General features: G+C 43.5%; 1 long non-coding RNA gene across 1 annotated transcript; it reads right to left on the bottom strand.

The window, feature by feature from the left end:
* Window positions 1-347: 347 nt before the first annotated feature.
* LOC121973370 lies at window positions 348-1416 on the bottom strand. Its single transcript, XR_006109551.1, has 3 exons — window positions 786-1416; window positions 654-717; window positions 348-416 (listed from the first exon to the last, which is right to left on the bottom strand). It is a non-coding gene; the product is annotated as an uncharacterized LOC121973370 (long non-coding RNA).
* Window positions 1417-6651: the final 5235 nt, after the last annotated feature.

Below are 6651 nucleotides of genomic sequence, written 5' to 3'. Positions count from 1 at the left end.
ATCAAAGAAAAAGGGTCTAGGTACACAAATCAGATATGATATACAAATAGAGGTACACAAGTCAGGTATGGTATAAAAACCTAGGTATCAGATAATCTAGATACACATGCCAGAAAATAAAATCCAGAACCTAGTCCGAACCTCAGTAGGTATGGTATGTCACTTACTCTAGGAACCAAGGTACTCATGGAAATAATCCTGAAATGTAAACATGGATACATATCAAACGGCCAACAGATCATGCTATGGGTATCAAACCGTGACATACCAAAGCAAACATGATCATTGCTTGCAGCTATAAAATACTATGCATATCCAATAGACAATATCATAAAGATAAGTCAAGAGGTACCCGCCTCAAATGTAGATCGAGCTAGACAACCTCTGCGTCAAAGTGCTCATCCCAAATCAATGTCCTGTAATAGTCACATTTAATTTAGCTACATATGTATATCACATAGCTAAAAATAATCTCTTAATTATCAGAAATCCTATTTCATTCATTTATTCTCGAGTAACAAACGATTCGGATCTAACCATCTAGTTATCCAATTATCCCTAATTCAAAACATAAACATAATTCACCAACAGCATGTATTACAATTACTACACTTCCTTCATAGCTCGGATTAAAGCATATCCTAAAAACTCACCTTAGAAACCTCTTCCTTGAGGTCCTTAGCCGAAGCAAAATCGCCACCGCAAATTCCAAAAGCCCTAAATCAAAAATATCAGCACAACCATATTAATGTTTCCAATCCAAGGACTAAAATCCAAATACTCACCCAAACATAAATGCCCGAACTGTCGAGTCACTGCCGGACGTGGCTGAAATCGGATAACGTCGGAAATCCAGTGGCTGAACAAACTCCAAGTCCGGTGGTCGTCACAAAGGAGAGCAACAACCCTCGGCCGACAGTGAAGAACCAGAAGCGTCTGGTGGTGGCTGTTGGCGTCGACAGCGGCGCTAGGGCACAATAAGAAGATGGCAGCCGGCACAAGGGCCGAGGGACATCAACACCCGATGAGAATGGCGCCCGCACTGACCTCATCGCCGGAGGTGGATGGGGACGAGGAAGCGATTGGTCAGCACCTTCAAGACTCCGATGAGGTCCTCAGGCGGCGCGGTGAGGCTGAGACAGTCGGGAAAGAATCATCCTCTGTCGGCGTCACTGCGTCGCCGACAAATCCCGCGCGGATGGCTGGCGGAAGTGGCGCGACCACAGTAAGGGAGAAGGAAAAAGGGCTCGGCAGGTGGTGAGACACATCGAAGATCGTTGCTGGCGGTAGGGCTTCCTTGGCCAAGGCTTGTTTGCGTGGGAGAGAAAACGCGAAGCAACGCCAATTGGGAAAAAGAAGACAGATCTAGGGCTTAGGGCAACGACCGGCGGCACTTCCACGCGGCGGTGGCGCGAGAGAAAAAGAAAATCGGTGCTGCTCGGCCAAAAGAGAGGAACGGAGACGGGGAAAACAGAAACTTAGCCGGCGTTCGATCGGAGAAGAAGAGGAAGAAGGAACTGTCGCTTGTGGCGCCGGTTAAGCAAAGGAGGAGATGGCGTCGCATGGTTAGGGCACGGGAATAAGAGGAAAAGAAAAGGAATAAAAGAAAAGGAGAAATAAAACTTTTCCTCTTAAAAATAGGGTAGTCTAAACATGTTTTTTCTGGGCCCCATTTTTATCCCCGTTAACTCGTCCATACGAGCTCCGAAAAATTCCCGAAAAATTTTCAAAAATTTTAGAAAATTCTCTTATTATTATTCTCTATTTTCCAGTATTTTACATTCTCCCCCACTAATAAAATTTTGGTCCCCAAATTTCGTATCTACCCTCAGCAAATAATAGCAAAAGCTATAACAGTATAAATGTTGAACGAAACCATACTTACATACCTCAAGTGAAAAGATGGGGGTATCGAGCTCAGATAGTATCCTCGAGCTCCCAAGTAGCCTCCTTGTCCGAATGATGCTGCCATCCGACTTTAACCAACCGGATAGTCTTGTTCCGCAACTGACGCTCTTTCCGGTCGAGAATCCGTACCGGAACCTCTTCATAAGTGACGTCATGCTGAACAGGAACTAAGATATCTGTCAGTACATGTGTCGAGTCGGATATATACCTCATCAGCATAGACACATGGAATACGTCGTAAACGCCCGCCAGAGTTGGTGGTAGCGCTAAACGATAAGCTACTGCTCCAACCCTTTCCAAGATCTGGAAAGGTCCAATGTATCGCAAGCTAGCTTACCGCTTAGGTCAATCTCTTCACCCCTTTCGTGGGTGAAACTCACAGAAATACAAGGTCGCCTGCAGAGAACTCTAAGAGTCTTTGACTCCGGTCTGCATAACCCTTCTGGCGGTCCTACGCCTATACATCCTTCGTCTGATAGTACGGACCAACTCTGCCTCATGCTGAGCCCTATGAGGTCCCAACAACTGAGCCTTCCCAACCTCATCCCAGAGGGTGGGTGTCCGACAAGACCTATCATACAACGCTTCAAACGGTGCCATCCGGATAGCCGAAAGAAAACTGTCGTTGTAGGCGAACTCTACCAATGGAAGATGGTCCTCCCAACTGCCTCCGAAATCCAATACACACGATCTCAGCAAATCCTCTAGAGTCTGAATGGTCCGCTCTGACTGTCCACCTGTCTGCGGATGGAAAACTGTATTGAATCGGACCGGGGTGCCCAAAGCCTGCTGCAGACTCTGTCAAAAACACAAGACGTGAACCGGGGGTCTCTATCATAAATAATAGTCAATGAACACCACGTGATCTGATGATCTCCCGGCAAAACAGATCTACCAATCGATCCAGGAAATCTGTTCTCCGATTTGCCAAAACGTGCGCGGATTTGGGTAATTGATCAAAGATTACCCAAATCGCGGCATGGTCTCGTCATGTCCTCGGCAAACTCACCACAAAGTCCATAGTAATATATTCTCATTTCCACTCGGGAATAGGAATCCGCTGAAATAAACCGACAGATCTCTGGTGCTCGGCCTTCACTTGCTGACAGACAAGACATCTAGCTACAAAATCCGCGATGTCTCCATTCATGTCGTTCTACCAATAGAAACTCCTCAAATCTTAGTACACACTAGTACCGCCTGGGTGGACAACAAATCATGAACGATGAGCCTCCGGAAGTAACTCCTAAAAGACCGGATGAGACTGAAGTACGCAATAATCTGCCTCAGAAGTGTATAACACCCTCCTCGTCTCGTGTGAACTCGGTCTGCTACCCGGAAGCTATCTGGCTGCAAATAACCCGCAAATACTGATCAGCAGCCTAGGGCTCTCGGATCCTCGTCCTGATCGACGACTGAGCAACCATGGTAACCAGAGTACCCTGCTCTGTCTGTCCTTATACCTCAAGGCCCAACTCGAAGAAACCTTTAATCAAGTCTGTGACCACAACTCGGTGGCAAGCTAAAGTCCCTCTGGACTTCCTGCTAAGTGCATCGGCAACCACATTAGCTTTTCCTGGGTGATAGCTAATGGTACAATCAAAATCCTTCAGAAACTCCATCCATCTTCCCTGTCGGAGATTAGATTCCTTTCTAAGTGAACAAATATTTGAGACTCTTATGGTCCGTGAGAATCTCGAATGTAACACCGTATAGATAAGGCTGCCAAATCTTCAAGGCACAAAAATAATGACGGCCAGCCACAAGTCATATACTGGGTAGTTCTACTCATGCTCCTACAACTGTCGAAAAACATAGAAGACTACCGTGTCATGCTGCACCAAATTAGCGCCCAAACCCTGTAGTCATGCGTCGGTATAGAGCACGAATCTGTCCTCTTCAGAAGGTAAAACCAAAATCGGAGTCACCACTAGTCTCCGCTTCAGCTCCTCGAAGCTGGTCTCGTAGTCCTCGGACCACGTAAACTTCACGCTTTTCCTGGTCAAGCGTGTAAATAGAATAACAATCCGTGAGAAATCCTCAACGCATCTCCGGAAATATCGGCCAAACAAAGGAAGTTGCGAGCCTCTTCTATAGACTCCGTCTACTCCCAACGGAAACAAACTCGATCTCCTGTGGAACCACAGTATACTCCTACTGGTCATCATGTGTCCTAAAAATCTCACAGAAAACAATCTCAAAACGCACTACTGAACTTCGCATATAGATGTTCTCGTCGAAACATCTCCAGAACTATGCAAAATGGAGTGCGTGACTCACCGCGGATCCGAAATAGATCACAGCATCGTCAACAAAGACAATAGAAACCGATCCAAACCTTCTAGGGATACCCAAATCATCGAGTCCATGATAACATCTAGGGCACCACAAGCACTAATGGTAAAACCAAGACACAAAATGTCCGTATCACAGACATTCCTAACCATGAGATCCTCAACAAAAAACAGATCTAATCACCAACGATATATAATCACCAAAGAATAGAACCTCCAGTGTGAGAGCAATGCTCTATCACACGAAATACCACATATGTGGGAGCAACGCTCTACCACAAGAAATCCTCCATATGTGGGAGCAACGCTCCACCACAAATAATCCAGAATATATATCCACAATAAATATGGGAGCAATGCTCCGCTACAAATAATCCGTAATATGTGGGAGCAACGCTCCACCACAAACAATCGAGAATATGTGGGAGCTACGCTCTACCACAAACGATCCATAACATGTGGGAGCTACGCTCTACCACAACAATACATAAGTGCCCAAGCACCTAACTATCTAGCTAGAGACTGCACAAGATCTCTCTACCACAGATCAATGTGGGTAGCCTAGGGTATAACCACCCAGTAAGCAAATCAAATCCATAGTCAACTTTATCATCCTCCTAGTGGGTCGATCACCCACTAATGGGAGAATTAGTTGACAGGGTAAAACAACCAATATCATAATGTGGACATTCAACCTTCTACATTCAACATAGGTATAATCATCATGATTCTACCAACCATACATCTGGCACACGTGCACACACAACATAAGTATGATCGACATACTCCTCCAATTAGTACACACCAAAAATACTCACATCATAGGTATAAATCACCGTGATACCTCCAACAATGTATACCGAACCCGTGCGCATATATCATCATAGGTAAAATCAACAATACCATTCAAACAATACTCACATGACAAATATACACATATGCCAAGAGTATAATCAACATATACTTCCAATAAGGCATACTAAAACCCCGGTGCATTCACAAATCACACATAATCAACAAGATACCTCAAATATGTCAATCAGGCACGTACAGCTAACTAAATAGCTATAATCCGCAAGGAACCTACAACAACTATATCTAGATGGGAATACCCACACTATCCACAAATGAACTATCCATCATAGAACTCCTTCAACTTATAACAATCATATGTACCCATCATAGATATGCAGAATCAGCATATTTGACCCAATCAACCTGACATTCCGAAACGGCAGGGTCACCTTCTAAGTTATCCAACTAGATACATACCGTCTAAAATTAAAGTACCCATAGAATAGGATACATCGATCCTCTATAGTCTGACCAAAATCGACAATGATATCCGATCAACTCCGTCTTTTCCACGTCAGTACAAAACTTATACTCAAATGTGCTCTAGATATCAATTAAGCACATACAACCCATTTATTCAGACATCTAGAAGTAAAGTAGGTTAATCTGCTACTGATCGGATCAACACAACTAATCGATCATCTACTAACTAATCAAGAATAAATAAAGCCTCTACAAGCATCTAAGGTAAATCGATCACAACTACCCAAATCAAACAAACGTCAATCTATCTTCTACTGACAGATCTAACAAGAGTAAATCAATATTTACTGATGAAATTTACTAAAATAACATGGTATACTACTGGCTAGGTCATCATAAAGATATAAATACTATCCACTACCCAGCTAATAAAAGCAGAGGCCAGTATGTGCCTCAATCTGCTAACCAACTGGTAATAACATAAGCTAAAAAAAAAAAAAAAACTACTGGTGTATGATATGATAAATCACCAGAACTATAACCCTTAATCTCTATTAAGGTCAATCAAGATCAGTGGCTAACCTAATACATAAAATATATGCTATATCAACTAGACAGGTACCAGTAAAGAGTGCTAATACAGGTCATAAACAGTAATAGTCAACAGTGCATATACTAACAAAAATGTAGGATAACAGTATACCACATACCTCCTATAGCTTGGAGATGTCCTGTCGCTGCCAGGTCCCAAAATCCAAAAAGTCACATCGAGAAGACCAAAACACAAAATCCGAAACACCGGAAAAATAAGACACGTAAGTCGATCTCTGATACCAAATAAATTGATATCAGATAAATCTCGAAAATCCAGAACACATAGCAAGTATCGTATACCTGCTCTGATACCACTAAATTGTCACGCCCCGGAGGAGTCCCTGTCCGAAGAAATTTCGGCAGCACCTCCCCTGTACGGCGGACAATCTGAAACTTTCTACATACACAATATACATCAGCCACAGGCGGCTGGAATATATACACACAACCACGCAGTTATATATATATATCATCAGCCCACTCGGCTGGAACAAAACCAAAACACGAAAAATGACAGAAACCAAATACAAACCCAAAACACAAAGACTGTTAGCCGGCTAGGGTTACACAACCAACA

The sequence above is a fragment of the Zingiber officinale genome, chromosome 4A (genome assembly GCF_018446385.1).
Source record: "Zingiber officinale cultivar Zhangliang chromosome 4A, Zo_v1.1, whole genome shotgun sequence".
NCBI lineage: Eukaryota > Viridiplantae > Streptophyta > Magnoliopsida > Zingiberales > Zingiberaceae > Zingiber > Zingiber officinale.
This window is presented reverse-complemented; position numbering and strand designations above follow the sequence as displayed.